At 37.5% G+C, this 25996-nt stretch overlaps 1 protein-coding gene across 4 annotated transcripts in view; it reads right to left on the bottom strand.

Annotated features, from left to right (window-relative positions):
• Positions 1-25996, bottom strand: part of SOX6 (SRY-box transcription factor 6) — a 408021-nt gene that overhangs the window by 97340 nt on the left and 284685 nt on the right. The window lies entirely within an intron of this gene.

Below are 25996 nucleotides of genomic sequence, written 5' to 3'. Positions count from 1 at the left end.
CTTACAGTGAAATTCTTGAGTGTCTTTGAGCACACACACCGGCCTTAGGTCTCATCAGTTCAGTTCAGTCGCTCAGGCGTGTCTGACTCTTTGCGACCCCATGAATCACAGCACCCCAGGCCTCCCTGTCCATCACCAACTCCCAGAGTTCACTCAGACTCACGTCCATCGAGTCAGTGATGCCATCCAGCCATCTCATCCTCTGTTGTCCCCTTCTCCTCCTGCCCCCTTCTCCTCCTGCTCCCAATTCCTCCCAGCATCAGAGTCTTTTCCAATGAGTCAACTCTTCACATGAGGTGGCCAAAGTACTGGGGTTTCAGCTTCAGCATCATTCCTTCCAAAGAAATCCCAGGGCTGATCTTCTTCAGAATGGACTGGTTGGATCTCCTTGAAGTCCAAGGGACTCGCAAGAGTATCCTCCAACACCACAGTTCAAAAGCATCAATTCTTCGGCACTCAGCCTTCTTCACAGTCCAACTCTCATATCCATACATGACTACTGGAAAAACCATAGCCTTGACTAGATGGACCTTAGTCGGCAAAGTAATGTCTCTGCTTTTGAATATGCTATCTAGGTTGGTCATAACTTTCCTTCCAAGGAGTAAGCGTCTTTTAATTTCATGGCTGCAGTCAGCATCTGCAGTGATTTTGGAGCCCCCCAAAATAAAGTCTGACACTGTTTCCACTGTTTCCCCATCTATTTCCCATGAAGATCAAGACCTAAGAAATATATTGTATCAGGGTCATTTTACAACACTACTGTATTGGGGAAGAAAGGCATGCTTTACCTCCCAAAGAGTCAAATTTATGTCAAATTATAATGGGTGGTGTCACAGTGTATCTAATACTTACCATAATGTGAAATACACATTCTTTTATACCTGCTTTCTGTGATAAATCACATAAGATCTCCAAAGGAGAGCACCATAGAAAAAAAGGTGAAAGGACTTTTATTCTCATAATCGCATGATTTTCACATCACCACTCATCCAGTCATTCAGTTATCACCCCTATTCATTCATGTGCTAATTCAACAAACATATATTGAACACCATCTCAGTCAGGTACTATGCTAGGTATTTTACCCTTATTTTATTTCATCTTGAAAATAGTTATGTATGTATAATAGGAATTACTTTCCATCTTTGAATCAGTCTCACTTTAAAGACCATATGCATTCTGCTACTACATGTTAAAATTATTTAAAATAAGCTATACAGTGAATCACAATGAAACCCATTTCCTGTTCCTAACTACGAGACAAGAATCGTTTTCCAAGAAGAGATTCTGATATTGCTGCTCTTCTGAGCTGTTCTGACATCTTCCAGATGTCTCACAGCTACTTTTTCTAAAATAGTGCCTCACAGTTCTCAAATGGAGAAAGGAGAGTTAAGGGTACTACCAGCCACTTTGAAGGAGTAAGGGGCACAATTTTTAGCTAAACTTCCTTCTCCAACCAAGCTGTGAGCCATAATAGAAGACTCCTGAAAGACCCTAGTGACATATGTTTAATAGACTGATAAAGTAAAAAAGAACTATGCAGACTATGGGTAGAAATAGGAGAACTTGATAAAAAGGGAAGTTGACAGGGGCTTTAAATTGGCACCAGTAGGCTCTAGTATATGGAAACCAACAGTAAAGAAAAAGCAGACACGACTTCACACGCTGGATTCTCTTTGGAGTAAATTCTCCTGTGTTTTGTCATTTCAATTAGAAAGGGCATTTTAAAGTGGCCTGTCGGAATCTAACCCTGAGAGGAAAAAAAAAAAATTTCTCCTTCAAATACAACTCGCCTATTGGTAGATAATGAAGAAAGGAGGAAAAGAGAAAATGCTATTCTATAAAAACATTCAATAGGCACTGACTTGAAGACTTCAACTCTCTCCTTTATATCCACCTGATTTACTGTGGTTCCATGTAAAGTCTGAGAATCCCAGGCTTCTAACCCAGGTTAACTCAGATTCTGTTCTCATATACTAGACACGACTTGGGGTGTCATAAGGAGATGTTGGAGAAACAAGCAGGTTGGGTAGGGTGGCATTCTTCAGGAAATGTCATTACTTACGTGACTGATGCTGCCTAACACTAGGGCCCAAGCCTGGCTCAGTTCACCAGGGATATCCTGGATTTTGCTACCTTCTCAAAACAATGCTGATGACCATTCTACCAACCAAGGAATGCTATAAAGCTGGGTAAGTTCAGCCGTGAGGCTGTAAGAAGGTGAAAAGGAGACAGGGGTAATTAAGCAGCTTGATTTAGTGCTTGTTCAGCACAGGGAAGAAAGTGTGTCAGTAATAAGTCATTACAGACTGAAGGAGGGGTGGGGGAGAGAGTTTAAAAATAATTTGAAAGAGATCACAAATACTTTTACTTCTCATAAACCTCCAATGTCAACAAAATGATCCAGGAAATATAGCTGTGGTTTTATGGAAGGAAAGAACTGAAGTCCTTGTTTTCAGCATAGAAGGCACTTGTTTAGCTATACCCCTCATATTTGACACCATCGAAAACTCGAGAGAGGAGCAACAGGGAAAAAGCAACTCCTCCCACTCATCACAGTCACATACTGGCTTAATTCCAAGTCAGCCCCCCTGCCCCTCCTGCATAATTTTTATTGCCATATTTTCCTTTCCTATTAACTGCTCCTATTTTTCATAATTCTACTCATCACTTTCTCCTTAAAGACTTGCCTGTCCACTGCCTCCTTTGTGTTCCCACTATATCTCTTTCTCTATCTCTGTGTACTTTCTCCAAACTGTGAGCTCCCTAATTAAGGGAAGAATTAAGTCTTCTTTGTTTTTATGTCCCTAGAATCTAACTTAATGTCTCACAATTAATACATGCTCTGTTAATATGAACCACTAAAACCCCTTCATTTTGCTTTCTTGTCTCTGTCTCCTTAAAATTGCTATAATTTCTGCCCACACTCTTTTCTTAGTATACTTTTCCTCACACCTTCTCCAAAAGGAACCCCAGAGATGGAGGTAATTTCTCTTCACTTATGTCTTCTTGAACCAATAAGCATGTGAATTCACCATGTAATGTATTGATTTTCTTGCAAAGAAACATCAGACAACACAATGTTAACAGAAGAAAGAACAGTATACATGATTTAATTTGAGCCCTTTTCTTTACAGATGAAGAAAATGCAAGCCTAGAAAAGGAAGTTATTTGTATAAGCATACCAAGTGGTGAGCTGGGGGCTGAATGAAATCTAGAACCTAGGTTCCTTAATTTTCCCATTTAGTGTTCACAGGGACTCATTTCTCCTTGTGTTCCATTTTCCTTGGGGACTGACTGCAAATAGAATTTGTACATTCTATCAGAGCTTTTAGTTTGGACTCCATTCACCATTTCCCTGAGATTTAAAGAGAAATTCATCCTACATGTACTTAGAAAGTAATCATTGGGCACCTGAGAATTATTTATGCTGTAGAATTTTATTTTAACATTTGTCATAAGATGTAATATTTTTAAATGTAACCACAGTATTTAGGTTAATTATAATGATATTAAGGTTTCTACAGATTTTTTAAATTAAAGTTTATGCAAATACACAGAAAGGGCAAAATTTGTCTCAGGTGAGAACAGACGTATTTCACCCCCTTTGAGACTTCTGCCATTTGTCTTCCCACGAAAAATCAAGGGAAAAATGGGACAAGCATTGAGTGTAAGCCACTGAAGAGCCAGGACCTGTTTAATTCATTTCATTATCCCCTGCAGCCGGCTCAAGAATGTCAAGTAAAGAAAAATGAATTGAAAAAGAGAGTTTTCCTGGCTAGAGATCATCTTGCCTATTTTCCCAAGCACTGAGTAGCTTGCTCCTCTGACATAACTCATTGTGTTAATGGGATGGGGAACAGGGGGGATATGCTGCGTGTGAAGGAGAGGAGAAGCTGTGAAAATAGGAAAAAAGAATAGAAAAGAGGTCCAGGTCAAAGGCCTTACCCTTACACAAAGAGAATTTTTAAAAAAAATTTGGAATCCATCAAATAACAGAGCATCCAGTGGTCTGCTATGAAAAAAAAAAATCATTCTCTAATAGCACCAATTCTATTTGAATGCACTTAGGAGAGCAATTTCCTTATGGAACACAGTTGCACAGAGCAAATACTAAAAACAAACAAATCCACCTCCAATAGTTTTAGCAAGAAAACTCAATCTCTCACTGCTTCTTCCAAGTATCTTTTCTGTCAGGGTGCTAAATAAAATATGTAAACACATAAGGCTTTACTTACAGAAATAAAAGTTCAGTCATTGAAACAATTAGTAATTTGGTTCTTAAAGCAAGATATTCGAAGAGGTGATTAATGAGGGCAATTGGAAATCGGCATTATGGGAATGAATCTGTTTTCCTCTGTTTCCAAGAGATGGGCAGGCAATGCTGGAGAGATCCAGCTCTCTCAATGTGTTCCAAGTGCTACAGCTTGCATTTGTAAGGCTACTTTAACTCTCTAGTCACAAAGTCTTAGCTCATCAGAGAAGTCTTAAACAAATGCATCTTGACTCTACCAATAGGCTATAAAACTCATCAATGAGTCCAGAAGTTGAGTTTGAAATCCAAGCATTATTTCCCCAAAACTAAGTCACAAGGAATTTTTCAAAAGATATATCTGGGTGTGTGTTTAATAAAATACTTTTAGTTTAATGAAATCCTTTTTAATAAAAGTAAATAGTTCAATAAAATGCTTTTCATATTTTCCGATATTCAAAAGCATTGTTTCTTTGTAACTGAAAGGTAAAGTTCATTCAAAACTTATTTAATGAGTAGCTACTGGCCAGGTGCTATGCAAGAAATACAGAGGAGGTCAGGAAAACTAAAAGAAGGAAACATTTGAGTAGAGACCTGAAAGAAGTGAGGAAGCAAAGCAGGTCATTATCTGTAAGCACTTCAGGCAGAGGCAAAGAAAAGGTGAAAGTCCTAAGACCAAGGGTGTGCTTATGTGTAGGTTTGAGAAACAGCAAGGCCAGTGAGGCTGCAGCTGAGTGAGCTGGGCAAAGAGTAATAGGTCAGGTGTCAAAAAGAGAGCAGGGAGGTCAGATCATGCAGACCTTGAGTACTATCAGACCGACTTTGGATTCCACTCTGAGTCTCTGAGTTTCTAGGAAACACTATTACAACAACATGGCAGACCCGGAAATCCCTCAGCAATACCCACAGAAAAATCTGGAGATGTGCCACTGCTGCCTTGCCTTGGCCTGTGATGACTGCCAAGAAACCAGATGCTATTGCTTGAAAAATATTCTACAACTGTCTAGCTTCTATGCCCTTCGATTTCCAGCCATAATGAAGCCTCCAAAACAACACAGAATGAAGACAAATATGGGTAAGTATGCAATGAAAAAAGTTTTTAACTTGTTAAAAATATATCTTTGGGGAAAAATGCATGAAAAGACGGTATAATATTTTCTAAATGCTATTTTTTCCCTCTAATGAATGGATAGAACAAATATTGCTAGTTGGCAATAAACGTGTTTATTACATGAAAATATTTCACTGTTTTAAACTGTAAACTCTTTTAAGCTGGTTTTTAAAATCTCAGGAGATTTTGGAAGATTGAACACAAGAATTATGCTAATGAACAAAATTTCATATCTATGATGAAATGTACAAACTTACTTTTTTAAAATCTCATATTAATAATAACATGAAATGTGCATTTGCAATCAATATTAAGAGATAAGGATGCATTTTGAATTCACTTTTAAGTGATCCAGTAAACTGGCAAGAAATAATATAAAATATCCTCTTCTTCCCTTACTCTTATATTTTCTTCTGTATTTTTAAAATTCAAATAAATATTTTACACTGTTTAAGAGCCACATCTACTAACTTTCATTTTTAAACTGCAAATTATTAGTATTGCCAATTGGAGAACTTCAGCATATATTGTAGTATGTAAATATGCCATCTGTATCCTACAGTAACACCCATGGCTTACTCCCTAATTAGCAGAAAGGAATGATACCTTATACATAGCAGCCATAGTAAAAATTATTTAAATAGTCTATCATAAACATACACTGTGCTCTATTGTCACTAGACATGATACTGATACATATCTCAATAATCCACCTTGAGAAATCATTACAGCAGATGAAGCAGGTAATGGTTAATATAAAGGAATGAAGAAGAAGCTTAGAAAAATAAGGTTTACATGTTGCTATGAGCAGGATAATACAGTGATTAAGAATGCACACTCTTCAGTCAGAACCTACTAATTATGCGATCTCGGGAAAGTTATGTAATCTCTCAGTGCCTTAAATTTCCACATCTTTAAAATGGGAAGCTAATAGCACTTACTCCAAAAGATTTGTTGTATGGAATAAATGAATTAATGCACATAAATACTTAAAACAGGGGCTCACTATAAAGACTACTACTACACCATAAAGACTCAAAATCTGTAAGCTCTTAAATCTTTATTGGTATATCCTCTTAAACAGATGTCGCTCCAAAGACCTTATTCAGAAAATACTTGGCATTTTTACTTAATTTAACAAAAAAAATATTAGGAATACAAAGATTAAGAAGACAGGATGCCTTTCAGGTACTCACACCAAGAATAGGAAGGCAAAGGGAAGAAAGACACAATATGGTACATTTACAAATTGCTACTGAGACACATCACTGGGAACAATCTTTTTTTTCCTCCCAGATTTATTGAGGTACAATTGGTAAATAAAGTTTGGGTAACTTTAATGTGGACACGTGATAATTTGATATGCGAATCTGTTGTGAAATGATTACTACAATGTAGGTAACACATCCATCACAAATATTTTGACTGAGGACAGTTAGGTAGGTTTTACTTACAGTAGAGCCAAAAAAAAAAAAAAAAAACCCCACCAGATCTTACGTTAGCTAAAAGTTTAAAAATAATCCTGTGAAATTATTTAACAACTACAAAAATCCTGAGCAGAATGGGCACCAATCCCAACAACAAGGGAGTGTTCAGGCTACTAGAATTTCTGTTCTGCCATAGAAAGGTCTCCTCCTCCCAGCCCATTTCTTTGGGCTAGTACCCAAAGACTGCTCTATAGAACTAAAATATTAATGCTAAAGGCCAAAGTAACTTTGAGGAAGCCTTAAGATTTATAAAATGTATCACTTCTCTGACAAAAGGGAAGCTACCCTTGGCTATTCATTGAGGGAACAGGAACTTTGCTTTGTTCTTGTTTTCATTGTTGGACAGAGAAAAGGCTTGAAGAATTCAAAGTCCTCATTTGCGGGTGGGGGGGATGGAGTTTCAGAATCGCAATATCTCCTCTAAGTCTACTGTAGCACCTCTAGAAAACTCTGGTTCCATGATGCAAAATCACAACTTTTCTTTGCAAAGAGGGCATAATTTCAAGAGGATCATGGAATATTTATGTCTCTATGCAGCTCTTTGAAGGAATAATCTTATGTTTTTGTGCCCATCGTGGGTCAGGGGTTCAAATCAGCACTTCTTTCTGTCACTTCTTATATGTTTTACTATAATTTACAGCTCAGTGAGAGGACACATAAAACAAAAGTGTCTATTTTATTTCAGCAACTAATTCTAGTTAATCAAAGATTTCCAGCCAAACAACCCAGCATGAAACTCTGCACGGAAAATTCGAGGAGAACAAAGCGTTTTGTCAAATAACACATCTCATGATGTAAACACATATGTCTCTTAAAGGAAATTTTATCGTCTCCACATTATCGGCATACAAAAGAAGCATTCTTGTCACAGACCTGGTGCGGCTGAGGAGTCATCGTCATTGGAAACAAGAGCCTGATTAGCTTCCCACACAGATATGAATAGACTTTCCTTTTTTAGTGAAATAGCTGCTTTTATTCCTTTTTAAAACAGACTGGTAATTGTCACCCTAAAAACACTGAATTGTACTAGGGGCAACATTTGTTTCTGCTTTTTTTTTTCCCCCATCTTTTTAGAATCAGCCAATAACATTACTATCCCTTCTGGTTGGTCCTCTTCTGGAAAGTCTGAGTTAATCCACAGCTGTGTGAATGTGAAAAAGGGACACAGCAGGCTAAGTCTGTTGGGTCTCTTGTCTGCTAATAAAGTGCACAGTCTGCAGGACAGATGTTAAGAGGATCTGTTAAATAAGTCAGTGGCAGAGATCCTGACCTCTGCCAGGGAACATTTTATTATTCCAGAAAGGGGCATAATTGCAAGGCATTAACAATTAGAAGAACCATAGCTTTTCTTTATAGATTTTACTCCTTGTTTCATCCTTTGGTTGAAATATAGTATGAAGGCCCATTCGCTGAGAAGCAATGTGCTAAATATGATTGGATTTAGTACAAACTGCAGATTACAAGATTTCCCCAAATCCCAGGGAAATGGTTGGACCTTGGCTTTGCTTCAACCTTAAACAGTTTTGTTTACTCTGCGTGTATCGTTACACTATTTGTACAGTTTCACTTGCCACAGGGTACCATTGTACTAAAGGGACCATGAATCTTACCAAATGTAGTTTCCTAACTATTAAATCTAGTGTAATGGGAAATGTAAACTAGAGATCAAATTAATAGAGGAATATCACATCATAAAGTTGTTCTCTATACCTTATACCACTTTACCATTTACGGTGTGAATAAAATCATGTCTACCACAAGCATTGCAAATTCCCAAGTGTGGTGTAAAAGGCACTTTGTGATCTGACCCCTTGCTTACCTTTCCAGCCTCACCTCCTATTGCTCTCATACACTCAGCCTGTGCCAGACCATTTGTTGTTTTCTGAATGTGCCATGCTATCTAGTGCTTCTACACTGATGGGCAGACTGCTTTTTGTCTGGAGTGCTTTTTCTCTCCTCTGTATCTCTACCACTCTGAATGCCTCTCCCATAATCCTAGTGAATTTCTACTTTCCTCTCAAGATTCATTTTAACATCATCTCATCCATAAAGATTGCCCATACTTCTCCAGGTAGAGCTTAACACTTTCTCCTCCCATAGCATTTTTATTCTGGAAGCACATACTCTTTAACAGTTATCACATTGTTTACCAGATGGTAGGCCCTCTGAGGGCAAGGATCAAGTTCTATCCATTTTAATATCCCCCAAATAGAAAAGAGTGCTTGCTACACAGTACGCACTTAATAAGCATGTGGGAAATAGGCTTCCCAGGTGGTGCTGGTGGTAAAGAACCCACCTGCCAAGCAGGAGACAGAAAAGATGTGGGTTTGACCCCTGGCTGGGAAGATCCCCTGGAGAAGGAAATGGCAAGCCCACTCCAATATTCTTGCCTGGAGAATCCCATGAACAGAGAAGCCTGGTGGGCTATATATAGTCCATAGAGTCACAAAGAGTCAGACAAGACTGAAAGGGACTTAGCATTCATGCATGGGGAATTAATGTATGAGTGAATTAATTACAATTAATCCTTTTTCATGTTTATATAAGTTTTATTCTGGCCTTGTCACTACTACCTGTACCGTTAGAGGGTCTTATATTTAATATACCTTATTTTGTTTTTCCAAAGAATTGTTGTTGTTGTTTAGTCATTAAGTTATGTCTGACTCTTTTGTGACCCCATGGACTGTAGCCCACCAGGCTCCTCTGTCCTCCACTATCTCCCAGAGTTTGCTCAAATTTATGTCCATTGAGTGATGCTACCTAACCATCTCATCTTCTGCCCCTTCTGAGAACAAATGGAAGCATGAGCTGTATTATCCTCTTGGCCATATGTTTAAATTCAGTTATTCATCCAAAATTTATCTGGAAGTCACAAAATTTAGCTCTTCATACTCTTGCCTTACACTTCTACACACTGTAACTCAGGCCACTTACAAGCTATGTAGCTTTGGCCAGGTTAATCTATCTCTCTAGGCCTCAATCTCTGCAAAAACCAAAAGATTCACATGATACTTGACAGTGTGTGGCTGTTCAGTTGGTAAGTCATGTCCAACTCTTCTGTGACCCTAGGAACTGTAGCCCTCCAGGCTCTTCTGTCCATGGGATTTTCCCAGGCAAGAATACTGCCATTTCCTTCTCCAGGGGATCTTCCTGACCCTGGGATCAAACCTATATCTCCTGCACTGACAGATGGATTCTTTACCACTGAGCCACCAGGGAAGACCACTTGACAGTGTGTGAAGCATTTTTGACAAACATTTTCTTATTTATTTCTCACAACTGCCCAATGAGTATAGATATCATTCCTAATCCACTTAATAGAATCTGGTATGAAAGTGTTAGTCACTCAGTCATGTCTAACTCTTTGTAACCCCATGGACTGTAGCTGGCCATGCTTCTCCATCCATGGGATTTTTCCAGGCAACAATACTGGTGTGGGTTGCCACTTCCTTCTCCAGGGGAACTTCCTGACCCAGGGATTGAACCGGGGTCTCCTGCATTGCAGGCAGACTCTCCACTGTCTGAGCCACTGGGGAAACCCAGAATCTGGGTATAGAAAGATTGATTTGCTCAAGCTCATGGAACCAGTGGTAGAGTTGGGATCTGGTCTTCAAGGCCTCTGAAGGACTTTCTAGCTCTGAAAATTATGCCATTTTTCAATCTCTTTGTCTACTTATGAAGGCTTTTCTTTCAATATTGTGGCACTTCTTTCAAATAGTGGCAAGTCCAGTTTAAAATACCTTAATTGCTTCTTGACCACTTTAATTGGTTTCTTGCTAAAAGAGCACTGCACTATGCCTTGTGCTTTTTGAAGTCTGTTGTGCTCATCAGGCATAGGCATTAGGACAAAAATATTTCAAAGAATCTATACACAACCAGCTTGATTAACCAATAAATGAGTATATTTGTATACACACATACCAAATGATCAGCTATATCTTACCTGTTTGTATCACTTTTAAGTGTTGCTCATTTAATTGCTTTCATCCCCAGGCTATAAGAGGGCAGGAACTTGTTTAGCTTGTTTGCCTAATAGAGTACCTAAAGTACACAGTACATGCTTTAAAAATATGTTGAATTAATGAATTAATAAGAGAGATACAAGTATAAGGATGTGGAGAGAAACGGTGTTTATTGAGTATTTTCCATGTAGTAGACACTGTCCTAGCTGATTGACTTGTGTTACTTCATTTAATCCTTGCGATATGGGAGGTATCATTATCCCCATTTCATAGCTGAGGAGACTGAGTTTCAGAGGACATTAGCTCATGTTCACATCATTCTTTCAACTGAAGAGGTCTTATGGAACTGATTTTTTGAAACCTTCAAGCCATTTACTATCGTATAGACAGACAGCATGTCACAGAACAAGCTAGCTACTAAATAAAGAGTGAGCATGCTGTTCAAACACACAGTGGCATATCATCACCTGATGATATATGCCATTTTCCTTTTTCACAGTGAGGTATAATGGTATTTGCTGCTGAGAGTTTCATAGTCAGGAAATGTGGCAGAGGTGGATCTAAAATCAGGAATAATATGGGTGGATATAGATGAATTATATATGAATACTTTATTCTGCAAATCAGCAATGCCTCTATTAAAACCATTGATAAATGGATGGAAAAGTATGGGAAAGTGGAGGATTTCAACCCAAACTGGTCAGATTTAGGCCTCTACTTGCTCAGCAAATTCCTCATTCTTGCTCTTACTCTGCTGTACCATGTCTAAGCCAATGACATAGCTATGCATTCATTATTCAGGGACTACCCCTTGGGCCCTGGAACAAACACTTCCTAGGATGTAAGGAAGATGTTCTGAGCAGATGAGCACTTTATAGAGGTGTATCTTTTTCTATGTGGTTTAAGGATCCCCTAAACTCTGGAGGGCAATCTCAGCACACTGAGGACTAGCTGGGGCACATGCTCCACTCCATTTAGTGACAGCGACTGTTTCTCTTTCTTTTTAAAAAAATGATTCGCAGCAGATGAATGGATAAGAAAGCTGTGGTACATATACACAATGGAGTATTACTCAGCCATTAAAAACAATACACTTGAATCAGTTCTAATGAGATGGATGAAACTCGAGCCGATTATACAGAGTGAAGTAAGCCAGAAAGAAAAACACCAATACAGTATACTGACACATATATACGGAATTTAGAAAGATGGTAATGATGACCCTGTATGCGAGACAGCAAAAGAGACACAGATGTATAGAACGGACTTTTGGACTCTGAGGGAGAGGGAGAGGGTGGGATGATTTGGGAGAATGGCATTGAAACACGTATACTATCATGTAAGAAATGAAGTGCCAGTCTATGTTCAATACAGGATACAGGATGCTTGGGGCTGGTGCATGGGGATGATCCAGAGAGATATATGGGATGGGAGGTGGGAGGGGGATTCAGGATTGGGAGCCTGTATACACCCGTGGTGGATTCATGTCAATGTATGGCAAAACCAATACAGTATTGTAAAGTAAAATAAAGTAAAAATAAAATTTAAAAAAATGAAAAAAATAAATTTAAAAAAAAGATTTGCTTTTTTATTTTTAAGCAGATCAAGCAATAATCCATTGAGAATGTGATGCTAAACCACTTTTCCTATAGAGTGTTTAAACTGGACCTCTGAGAAAGAGCTTGATACAATTCAATGACTGAAGTAATACCTTTGTCCATTTGAGCATTAAATGGCCCGTTGAAATACAGCTTAGTTAGAAGGAATTTCAGAAAATAGTACTTTCTAATTTTTTTTTTTCTTTCCCAGCTGACTAGAGCAGAGCTTGGAAAATGCAGTTCAATCACTTTCTACAGCCTCTCAGGTCAGCCTCTCACCAGTGTTAATTAAATATAACCCCCTTAGAATACGAGAGGTTAAGTGAGAGCAACATAGCATTCTTCTCCAATATATTACTGTGAACACAAATGGCCATAATCTGTTTATAAGAAGGCTTCTTTGAGCACAGAGGTCTCACTAATGAAAACTTATAAGAGGAAAAGCAACATAATGTGACAACTGTTCATCGCAAAATACATTTTAAACTACCCATTTCCACATCCATTGTGCTTAAATAACACATATCATAAAGGAAATTGGTGTAACAGATGGTTTCAGCTCTGGGTAGCAAATGCAGACCAGTTTTCAGTGTGATAAAGTGAAACTGGAAAAGCCAGTGCATAATTCAGTCAATCTCTAACCCGAAGTCTCTCTTCCCCTCAAGCCAGAGAACTTTTCCCCAGCAGCTAAAGGCATTAGTGTACTTTCTCTTTTTAGCCGATGTTGTATCTTCAGTGGCACAACTTGCCCTGATTTTCTAAAACTAGAAAATTGCTGAAAGAATGGTTTTATACTAGCCATTTGAAATTAGAAAAGTCTCTTTAAAACTACAGGGTTTATGGTTCTAAAAAAGTTGCATACACTGTCCAAAGCTATTTGTAAATTACATCATTTTAAAATAAAGCTCTTTAATACTCTATAATTAGTCTTGTCTCTCTGAACATGACTTTACTGTAAATGCTCCTTCCTGACTCTTCTATTGTCCCAAGATTCCTGAGAAGAAAGCAGCCAAGCGATAATTCAACATTATTGCTGCTTCAGTGCACTAATCGCTTAAAGAGCAGCAAAGACTCTGTGCTCTCTGCCCCACAGCTCCCGCAGCCTCCTGGCCTGAGGCTGGCATCCCGACCCAACAACGTCCAGATGTCAAGAGGAATCCCCAGCTCCTGATGCAGCAAGCGCTCCATTCCAGTATGGTCAAACATCTGCTTCATCTGCTGGCATGCAACCTGCTGAACACGCTCAGAGGGCAGCACAGGCGACGGATGGGCAAGGACACACTCCCCAGCTACTCCGGGAGACTCATCAAAACTTTGAAATTATAAGACAGGCCTAGAAACTCTCAAAAGAAAAGAATTCCACACTCAGCAAAAAACAAGCATTTTCCTCCAAAGAAAGCTATGGAAGAAAATATATTTCATGATAGCTGTCTTTCTTTGTTAATTCTAGTAGGCTTGAAATTTCTTCTGGACAGTTAACTACAAATTTGGAAAATACCTGAACTCTTTGAGATCCCCCAAATGTGATGTTGGCTTTGAAAATTTTCCTTTTACAATTTAATTATATTACTTTTAATTCACTTAGATATTATAATAATAGGAGAATAAGTTGTGCAGGAAAACTTCTAAATGACTGTGCTTCCTGCATACCTACATACTGCAGAGTTTTAAGCAAAGAATCTTGGTCAGGAAATAAATTTTAAAATGCACTTAAACAATACATTATAGTCCTATTTTGTTTAATAGGTAAGTAATCTGGTCCAAGTCACTTAACCCATCTGAGCCTCAATTTTTCTTTTAAAATATGGGGTAATATCAAAGTATAATTTATTATACAGTCTAAATATAAATTGCTTATTCAGTACTATGCATTATGTATAACTGTACATATATATATATACACATATATATCATATTCATACTATTCTTGAGTCTGTTTTGTCTAGTTTTGTTTTTACAAAGTTAGGCTCCTTTATAATATCCAATCCACACATCAAATACAGGTTCTCTACCAAGAGTGATTCCACTCATCCTGTGGGACCTCAACAAATAGCATCCTATAAAAACTAACGAACAGCTTCCATGTCCTCACCAAATTTAATATTTACTTCATTCTGAAAGACAGATTTATATACTATTATAGTCATAAATAATATTCCTTTACCAAAAACCAGAGTATATTTTGTGCTTAAACAACTGAAATAATAAGGTTGAGAATTGTGACTGCTCTAGGCAGAAGTGACTGATCAGAGTAAAAGTCTTAGTTCTGAAGATCCAAGTGAAGCGAAGAACTAAGACCCATCATATTGGTCTCAGTCTTTTAAATCTGCTTATATATGTCCAGGTGGATAGGTAGACAGGTAGGTGGGATATTTCTGTTAAGATGAGTAAGATTTGCAATCCCAGTTCAGTTCAGTTCAGTCACTCAGTCGTGTCTGATTCTTTGCAACCCCATGGACTGCAGCAGGCCAGGCTTCCCTGTCCATCACCAACTCCCAGAGCCTACTCAAACTCATGTCCATCGAGCTGGTGTGCCATCCAACCATCTCATCCTCTGTTGTCCCCTTCTCCTTCCACCCTCAATCTTTCCCAGCATCAGGGACTTTTCCAGTGAGTCAGTTCGTCACATCAGGTGGCCAAAGTATTGGAGTTTCAGCTTTAGCATCAGTTCTTCCAATGAATATTTAGGACTGATTTCCTATAGGATTGACTCGTTGATCTCCTTGCAGTCCAAGGGACTCTCAAGAGTCTTCTTCAACACCACAGTTCAAAAGCATTAATTCTTCGGCATTCAGCTTTCTTTATAGCCCAACTCTCACATTCGTACATGACTACTGGAAAAACCATAGCTTTGACTAGCCGGACCTTTGTTGGCAAAGTAACGTCTCTGCTTTTTAATATATTGTCTAGGTGGGTCATAGCTTTTCTTCTAAGGAACAAGAGTCTTTCAATTTCATGGCTGCAGTCACCATCTGCAGTGATTTTGGAGCCCAAGAAAATAAAGTCTGTTACTGTTTCCATTGTTTCCCCATCTTTTGCTATGAGTGATGGGACCAGATGCCATGATCTTAGTTTTCTGAATGTTGAGTTTTAAGCCAACTTTTCACTCTCCTCTTTCATTTTCATCAAGAGACTCTTTAGTTCTTTGCTTTCTTCCATAAGGATGGTATCATCTGCTTATCTGAGGTTATTGATGTTTCTGCCAGCAATCTTGATTCCAGCTTGTGCTTCATCCAGCCCAGCATCCCAACTCTTTATTAAATATTCTTCCCCTATTTTCTCTTTCCCCAACTAGCATGTAAACTACATCAGACAAGGGCTTCATTTTATATAAGTTTTCTCAGCCTCAGCTCTACTGATAGTTTGGACTGGATATTTATTTGATGAGGGTGCTGACCTGTGTACTGTAAGGTATTCAGCAGGATCCCTGGCCTCTACCCACTAGAGGCCAATAGCATCTCTACACCCATCCTAAGTTATAACAATCAAAAATGTCTCCAGGTATTATCAACTGAACTCTAGGGGGCAACATAGCCTCCAGTTGAGGACCTCTGGTCTAGAATAGTACCTGGCATGTTATAGCCACTAAATAAATATTGTTAAATAACTGAACAAGTAAATTTGTTGTTTTAATTTTCACACAAACTTTTTCAAATTTCCTGAGCACAATCATTTATAAGCTTCCTTTTTAAAAAATATTTTGATACAATTCCAAGAGACAGTAAGATTTATGTCACTGTCAGTTATTCAAAGCTAACAGGTGTAATTTCAAGTAATAAGGATCTTAAAAGAAAAGATGTAATAATACTTCACTAGTTATTTAATTCAAGTGAATAAGTGAACTAGTGAAAACCTGATAAATATCCCCCAAATTGATTTTCTAGGTTAAAAGCAACTATTTCAAACTGGCTTCAAATGAGCACTGTATGTTTGTACTTTGGAGAGTTTGAGATGGTTAACACAAGTATATATTTTAAGCAATAAAATCTGTATACATATCTATCATCTATTATTTTTAGTTCATTCTACTCCAGACTAAATAGCATTAGGAAAATTCCTGATAATGTACCAAGGATCATAGTCTAGGTTAATCTGTATTATGACATCAAAGGTTGTTTATAGGTATTATGCTACTACTGCTAAGTCGCTTCAGTTGTGTCCAGAGGGGGCTATAAGAGGAACACACAGTAAGAAATGAACTCATTCAACTCTGGTTTCCTCGGTGTGTATGCCCAGCAGTGGGATTGCTGGGTCATAAGGCAGTTCTATTACAGCAAAACCAATACAGTATTGTAAAGTAAAATAAAGTAAAATTTAAAAAATTAAAAAAAGAAATGAACTCAGTGTACTGGAAATTAAGATTTTTTTCATTTAAGGTTTTGCTTCACCAAATGGCCAAGAGTGTAGAGGCCTGGGGAAATAAATTTGGCTCTATTTTTCCTCCATTTTTGTCTATTAAAAAGCAATGCAAGCACTTAGCCAAACCAGGATTAAATGACTATATATATAAAGGAATTGGTATTTATAAAGCTAGAGAAAGTAATATTACATTAATTTTTCTCAATGTGACTCAAGATGGCTGTACTGATGTCACCAATTATGAGAGGAAAGAAAGAAGAAAGTGTATGACTTTTTATCCATACAGCAACTGGCACAGTGGATATTTAGTACATAGCAGGTGTTGAGTGCTTGTTTGTTTATATTTAATTGAGAAAAGAATCTATTAATAGTGCCATCTGGGCTTGGAAGATCTAAACTGTGATTATTAACCTAACCCTAATAATCTAGGACAGTCAAATTAAAGCAAGATGGTTTCAAGTCAGTAAGGAGAGACTTTAAATCACTATAAATATTCCTTGAATTTTCATTTGATATGCATTTGCACAACATACATACCTGTAGCGTATGAACATTTCTACAAGTAAAACAGAAAGGAAGAATTGGCAGGGCAGTAGTGAATATGCCCTAGATGTACTGATCAGAAGTTTTATTCCTCCACTGGGGCACGTCTATGATGGGAATCCATCCAACTATATGTAGCTTCTCAGTTCCTTTTCATTAAAATATCACTTAAAAATACTTTTGGATTAGAAAAACTAAAACTGTAAAAATCTATAGATGCGATGCAATTCCTAACAAAGTCTCAATGAAATTGTTCACAGAAAGAAAAAAAAATTCTAAAATCACACACATCCACAAAAGACCCCAAATATCCAAAGCAAACTTGAACAAGAACAAAGCTCCTAATTTCAAAATATATCTCAAAGCTATAATAATAAAAAAATGATAGTGGCATACAATGGATATATAGATATGGGCGTGCAATGGATATATAGATATGGGCATACAATGGAGCAGAATAAAGAGCCCAGAGATAAACCTGCACAAATTACAGTCAAATGATTTTCAACAATGGCAACAAGAATACCCAATGGGGAAAGGATAGTCTCTTCAATAAATGTCATTGGGAAAACTCAATATCCATGAGAAAAATAATGAAATTGAACTTTTATCTTAAACCATACCAAAAAAAAAACAAAACCTTGAAAAGGAAGTCTTAAATGTAAAAAAAAGTCTGAAACTTTTAGATATATCTCCAAAGGAATTGAAATCATGAGTTTATAGAGGTATTTGCTTTCTCATGTTCATTGCAGTGTTATTCACAATAGTGAAGGCATGAAAGCAACCTAAATGTCTACTGATGGATGAATGGATAAAGAGAATGTAATATGTACATAAAATATAATATTATTTAGCCTTAAAAAAGGAGGAAGACATCCTGCCACTTGCAACAATATGGATAAACTTGGAAGACATGCTAATTTAAATAACTCAGACACAGAAGACAATTACTATGTGATGCCAATTATATGAGGAATCTAAAACAGTCAAATTCATAGAATCAGAGAGTAGAATAGTGATTGCCAGGGGATGAGATAGGGGAAACAGGAAGTATTAGTTAAAGAGCACAAAGTTTCAGTTATGCAAAATAAATAAGTCCTAGATATCTACTGTATAACTTGAAGCCCATAGTTAATAATACTGTATCGTACACTTAAAAACTTGCTAAGAGGGAAGATCTTATGTTAAATGCTCTTATCACTTATCTAATAATGTTCTTATCATATAATAATAATACTAATGGTGAGAGGAAACTTTTGGAGATAAATGGATATATTTATGGCATAGATTGTGTTATGTATTCATGGATATATACTTATCTCCAAACTCATCCAGTTGTATATATTAAATATGTTCAGTTTTTTCTATGTCAATCATGCTTGAATAAAGTAGTTTAAAAATATTTCCATTCTGCTCAGTCTGTTCTGTTACCCACCATATCTTTCTCTGATTTAAATTTCATAAATGTTGCATATCCTGACTTACTCTATGGTTGGAAACTGGAGTGAAGCATTTTTTAAAATACCAGAATACTTTGCTTTCAAACTTTCCCCTATGTTCTTAATCACATCATCTCTCTTAATTCCAAGGTAATTCATTATAACTTATAAACATACAGATACAGGATGCCAACCAAACAATACTTCAAAACTCCAGTTTGGTAAAAACAGGAATAGAAATACTTGTCACTCTTTTAGAAACCACTGCATGTCACAAGCAGTCTATTTAAATACAAGTACTCACATACTAGGAGTTCCTTGTTGCGTGGATTAATTAGTAAGGCTGGAGCTAAATGAATGTTGGTGGAAATGCTACACTAAGAAAGATAGAGAGCTGAATAGGTTTTGTAATTCCAAGGTCTTGGGCTCCTACTAAACTATCTCTGTGAGTACAGCCAAATATCCCATCAAATAAATGACTTAAAACACAGTAATTAACAGAGCTTAGTGAGAGAGGCATGCTCTCAACTTTTAGATATTATTTGAAAATCAACTGAAAATCAAATTTCTAAGAGAAAATCCAGTTTACCTAATGTTTTAATTTGTGGGTAGGAATAATCATATTCTTGAATACAATGACAAGTCATATTTCCAAACACTAGAAAATGTCTTCATATTTTGCATTCTTCTCTGATCTACCTATATGTCTTTAACCTTCACCAAGACTCACTTAACGCCTGCCATTATTTGTAAGAAACCTACCTAGAAATGAAAAGTTGTTTATATGAGAATATGCCTCTAAAGACAGACCACTTGGCTGAACATATCCTCTCTCCCCTGCAAAAAGAAAAAAAAAAAAATCCAAAGATTGAGTTGCAGATGACCACCAAAAAGGAAATTCACTAATTCAATCTATTTACCAACTATGGTCATAGGCAACACTGAGGATTCAACAGTAAACGAAAGAAACAAAAATCCCTGAATTCAGTGACACATTCTGGTAGATCAGAGCCACCCATCAGAAACACTTAGGCAGCAAAGCTAGAGTAGAACTGACTGCTTATTTGGGATGTTGGAAAGTTTTTTTCCTATCTTGATAATGATTTTTTGTGGAAATTTATACACGCCTTGTTAATCCATTTACTACTCACAGTAAAAAAATATTATTCCTTTTTTACAAGGAACAAACTGAAAAAAGGAGGCAATTTGAGAACAGTGCAGGACAACATAGTAATAGCAGAAACTCTCATTCAAGATTCTGCTTCCAAAATGGAGTTTATTCTGTTAGTCCATAGCTCATCTAATCACAGCTATAATGGTCCTTCCAGATTCCTTCACGCTTTTAAAGTCAAAGTGGGTGAGAGAAGGCTGATTATGAGAAAAGCAAGCATTTCTCCTCAAAGAACAACCCCCTGGTTGGTATCCTCAGAACAAGCTTTGAATCAGTGCATTACTTTTTTTCCATCAGGTAGCTAGTAATAGGTCACTCTAATCAACTCTTTATTCATCTCTCTATTAGAAATCACAACCTCCAAAGCCCACCCAGTCCAGCTAACTCACTCTCTCTTTCCTCCACAGAACTGAGGCATGTTTATGATTTCAAACAAGAAGGCAGGGTATGAGCCAGAGAAGAGCATCTAAATATAATATCATAAAGATTCAGGCTGGAGCTAAAATAGAAATGGAACATTTTCAATGTTGATAGGCACTTCTTCACTTTCCATTTGTAGCCTGAAAACTGACAATATCATTTAAATAAAATATGTGTTTCTATTCACTTTTGCAAAAATTCAATTGTTCTCCTCCATCTTTGCAAACTTTGCAAGACTTTAATAGTTTCATTTAAGAATAACTTATGGGTGATGGGTTTTTCTAGTGTTTTAAGGCTCTAATTATACTGCTTTCCTCAAATCTTTCCAGAACTACACATAATGTCCATCAAGTAAAAGTGAAAATATATTTACATTGATTTTTAAAAATTTTCATATTTACTTCCTTTCATTCAGGCTACCACCCATACATACTATCATTATAAGAACTTGGTGGTTAAAATATGTTCCAACTACAGCTTGGTAGGCTTTGAATGTTAGATAAAAATCATTCTCTGAGGCTAATGAAGACAGAAACTCTGCCTGTAACAATATTAAGTTTGTTTTCTCTGGTGATTCAGAGAAGTGAGCAATCTGTCAGTAATACACTGAGTGAAATTACTTGTCTTGGAGGAATAACTGCTGACAGTCACTTTATTTCAGGGCTGACCCAAACGTCTCCCTGCTGACAAACAAATTACTATGTCTAACTTTGAAAAGGTAACTAGCTTGTTTTTAATTTTGATTGGTCTCTCAGAATCCCTTATACATAACTCAGTTCCATTCTTCATTGTTTTGTTTTGTTTTTAAAGCAACAGAAAGTGTTTTGGGGGGCCAGGTTTGAATTAATGAATTTTTTTTTTAAGTAGAGGAAGAAAACCCTATCATTTGGAACTAAGAAAAAGAACTATTATTGCTTCTTTCTGAGATTGTTTTGCAGATAAAACTGGTAAGTGTGTCTACCCTACATTAAGACTGGCAGTGCCGCCAGTGACTGACTGGGTGAGTGAACACATTACTGAGACAGTATTGTAGGAATTAATTTTGTTCAATAAAGTGATTTCTAAGGCTCATATATTTCACAATCTAAACATATGTCACTGTTTCATAAACAAAATAAATGGATTAAAATAATACATTACCAATATGCTGACATGTGGAGATATTTTAATTAGAAATTCTTAAACTGTGTGATATTTAACTGCTGTATTTACTAAAGAGAAGCATGCAACATTTAATAAGAAGGTATGAGACAGGTGTACCACTTTGCATGATATGGCACTAAATTGTATTTAATATAAACTACAACTATGAGGCAACATTATGTCTAATTAAAAAACAAAACAAAATTACCTTAGGTATCTATCATATTGAAAGTAACCACAAAAAATGAATCAATACACTAAAATCACTTTTTCATCAAAAAAAAAGAGTCATTCTGAGCTTATTTCTGAGACAATGTTTCTTCAAAAATAATCTAACATCTTAGCTATTGAAAGGCCATATTTACATGACTGCCTCATTATACTGGTTCCCCACCCACCCCCCACCCCCCACACTACCTTTTGACTTACTTGAAGGACCAATGCTAACATAGCTGAGGAAAGCAAATCGCAACTGGTCCTGAAATTTATACCAGTACAGACTCAGAATAAGTAGCAATATAATATATTGTTTACTGTAGCAAGTACCCTCTGTTCTCTAAAGGTCAAAAGCACTGTAACCTTAGAGTTACAGTTTCTGATTGTTCCCAGGGTTAAATATATTATCAAAATTAATGGTTCAAGCCCCTCAACCTTCAGATATATGAGCATTCATGACTCCATCTGCTGAACTGTTCAACTAAAAATAGCATTCTTCTCTCTCCTAATATTGTGCCCCTGAGGCAGAGAAAACCAGCAAACGAGCCTTAGATCAGCATGGAGTTAAAAAAATAAAAAGAAAACTTTCCTGTGTCTTTCTTATTTTAAAGAAAGTAAGTATTAGAATATGCTAATGTAAGAAGGATCTTTTCAAATATCTTTTCTCTCAGTTTAGTCACTCAGTCGTGTCTCATTCTGTGACCCCATGGACTGCAGCAGGCCAGGCTTCCCTGTCTATCACCAACTCCCAGAACCTACTTAAATTCATCCATCGTGTCAGTGATGTCATCTAACCATCTCCTCCTCTGTCATCCCCTTCTCCTCCCACCCTCAATCTTTCCCAGCATCAGGGACTTTTCCAATAAGTCAGTTCTTTGCATCAGGTGGGCAAAGTATCAGCTTCAGCATCAGTCCTTCCAATGAATATTCAGGACTGATTTCCTTTAGGATTAACTTGTTGGATCTCCTTGCAGTCCAAGGGACTCTCAAGAGTCTTCTCCAACACAATTCAAAAGCATCAATTATTCAGCATTCAGCTTTCTTTATAGTCCAACTCTCACATCCATACATGACTACTGGAAAAACCACAGCTTTGACTAGATGGACCTTTGTTGGTAAAGTAATGTCTCAGCTTTTTAATATGTTGTCTAGGTTGGTCACAGCTTTTCTTCCAAGGAGCAAGCGTCTTTTAAATTTCATGGCTGCAGTCACCATCTGCAGTGATTTTGGAGCCCCCAAAAATAGTCTCTCACTGTTTCCATTGTTTCCCCAACTATTTGCCATGATCTTCATTTTCTGAATGTTGAATTTTAAGTCAACTCTTTCACTCTCCTCTTTCACTTTCATCAAGAGACTCTTTAGTTCTTCTTTGCTTTCTGCCTTAAAGGTGGTGTCATCTGTGTATCTGAGGTTATTGATCTTTCTCCTGGCAATCTTGATTCCAACCTGTGATTCATCCAGCCCAGCATTTTGCATGATGTACTCTGCATATAAGCTAAATAAGCAGGGTGACAATATACAGCCTTGACGTACTCCTTTCCCAATTTGGAACCAGTCTGTTGTTCCATGTCTGGTTCTAACTGTTGCTTCTTGACCTGCACACAGATTTCTCGTGAGGCAGGTCAGGTGATCTAGTATTCCCATCTCTTGAAGAATTTTCCACAGTTTGTTGTGATCCACACAGACAAAGGCTTTCTTTTTTTTTTTTTTTTTGGCGTAGTCAATAAAACAAAAGTAGATTTTTTTCTGGAACTCTCTTGCTTTTTTGATGATCCAGAGGATGTTGGCAATTTGATCTCTGGTTCCTCTGCCTTTAGAAATCCAGCTTGAACATCTGGAAGTTCACAATTCACATACTGTTGAAGCCTGGCTTGGAGAATTTTGAGCATTATTTTGCTAGCGTGTGAGATGGCTGCAATTATGCAGTAGTTTGAACATTCTTTGGCATTGCCTTTCTTTGGGATTGGAATGAAAACTGACCTTTTCCAGTCCTGTGGCCACTGCTGAGTTTTCCAAATTTGCTGGCATACTGGGTGCAACACTTTCACAGCATCATCTTTTAGGATTTGAAATAGCTCAGCTGGAATTCCATCACCTTCACTAGCTTTGTTCGTAGTGATCCTTCCTAAGGCCCACTTCACTTCGCATTCCAGGATGTCTGGCTCTAGGTGAGTGATCACACAATCGTGGTTATCTGGGTCATGAAAATCTTTCTTGTATAGTTCTTCTGTGTATTCTTGCCACCTCTTCTTAATATCTTCTGTCCTTTATTGTGCTCATCTTTGCATGAAATATTCCCTTGGTATCTCTAATTTTCTTAAAGAAAATTCCCATTCTACTGTTTTCCTCTATTTCTTTGCATTCATCACTGAGGAAGGCTTTCTTATCTCTCCTTGCCGTTCTTTGGGATTTTGCATTCAAATGGGTATCTTTCCTTTTCTCCTATGCCTTTAGCTTCTCTTCCTTTCTCAGCTATTTGTAAGGCCTCCTCAGACAACCATTTTGCCTTTTTTGCATTTCTTTTTCTTGGGGATTGTCTTGATCACTGCTCTACAATGTCATAAACCTCCATCCATGGTTTTTCAGGCACTCTGTCAATCAGATCTAATCCCTTGAATCTGCTTGTCACTTCCACTGTATAATTGTAAGGGCTTTGATTTAGGTAATACCTGAGTGGTCTAGTGGTTTTCCCTGCTTTCTTCAGTTTAAGTCTGAATTTGGCAATAAGGAGTTCATGATCTGAGCCACAGTCAGCTCCCATCTTTTCTCGGGTGATAACAAAACTTCAGGCTTCCAGACTATGACTTTACTGTTAAGATAACCCCAGCTCACAATGCTAGAAGTGAAAACCCTTGAAGGACAAATTAACTATATATCAGGTAGAGACGACCACTTCTTTTCAACTCAGCAGAGTGTGTGTGGAGGTTGTAGTGGTATACATGCATTGCGGCTTTTCTTCCTAAGACTCTCTAAATAGAAATAAAACTCATTAACATATTGTAATGCTTAGTATCCCCAGTTTATTGTTGTCATAATTGTTGACAGAGCTGTGACATTTTAGCTTGTTAAAGGAATGGAGAAAACCTGAGCTAGAAAAGAAAGTAGACTAAAATCAATAAAGCAAAATATTATTGTTTTCTCTCTACTTTTAGTCAAGATTTAAAATGTTAGTGTCTGTAACAACTTAGATATTGCTGTCCTCTGTGCTGCTCATGGGACACTCAATAAACCTGTTACACTCACAGTAAGAAAGTTTGAGAAATCTGCCTTTCAAATAAGATCCATCTTTTCTAAATAGTGTACCATACAAGCAAACAGCAATGGTTTCCTGACATGCAAGGAAAAGCGCAAAAAGTGGAAGCAAGAGAACAGAGCCAGAATAAAACAACAACAACAACAGGAAACTCTCCAACCAACCCAAGCTTACCCTCCAAAGCTGAGGGCCTCCACCTTACCAGACTCTGTGTTCAGCCTAATTAAAGTGACAGACACGTGCTGCTAGATCAGCATTGCTACAGCTCTACACAGTCTGGCACTCACATATATGACATCGTGATTTCCAGAAACCCAGGAGAAGCCAGATTTGACAGCATCAGAGGTCTGTGATGGTGCGGGGAAGAGATGTCAACTCAAGTGAAAAACTAAGAGGAGAAACTGGGTAGAAAACTGGCTCAGGGAAGGCCGATGGAATAGAACTCAACACCTCAAGAGAAAAAAAGGTCAAGAGGAGAGGAAGTTTTGAATCTGAGCCAAGGTCCTCTGCTTTCACATTCTTTCAAGTACTTAAAATTTGAACTAGCTGTCCTGAATAGGTAAGCCTTGCTAATTGAAAGAATTGTTCCTAGTGTCCGGTTATCTCTCCGTTTAGCAATCCTACGCACAGTCAGAACGTCCAGAAATGTGGCACCTTCTCTACAGCCAAAAGGAACCCTTAGAAAAGAAATCCCTTTTGGCTGCATAGAAGATAGCAGATACTCTAACAGTATGCCTTGTCATGTCTGGGTGGAACCCCCTGTATACTTCTTATAATCAAAGGGAAAGGGAAAGGAAGAAGCCAAGTGACAAGCTCTGAACTCAAACTCTTCCTTAGGCTATTTCCAAGGTGTCCTTTGATCTTGTTCTCTTCTTTCTTCTTGTGAGCTTTCTCACTTCTAAGAAGGAGGGATAGCTAGCAACACTCCAATATCTGATAGTCCTAAAGAATGAAATGAGAAGTTGAGCTTTCTCTTTCTCACTTCTAAGGAAGGATAGCTAGCAACCCTCTAGAATCTGATAGCCCTAAAGAGGTTTTCCAA

The sequence above is a fragment of the Capricornis sumatraensis genome, chromosome 16 (assembly GCF_032405125.1).
Source record: "Capricornis sumatraensis isolate serow.1 chromosome 16, serow.2, whole genome shotgun sequence".
Taxonomy (NCBI): Eukaryota; Metazoa; Chordata; class Mammalia; order Artiodactyla; family Bovidae; genus Capricornis; species Capricornis sumatraensis.
The sequence above is the reverse complement of the archived record's forward strand: the minus strand, read 5'-3'. Positions and strand labels throughout refer to the sequence as shown.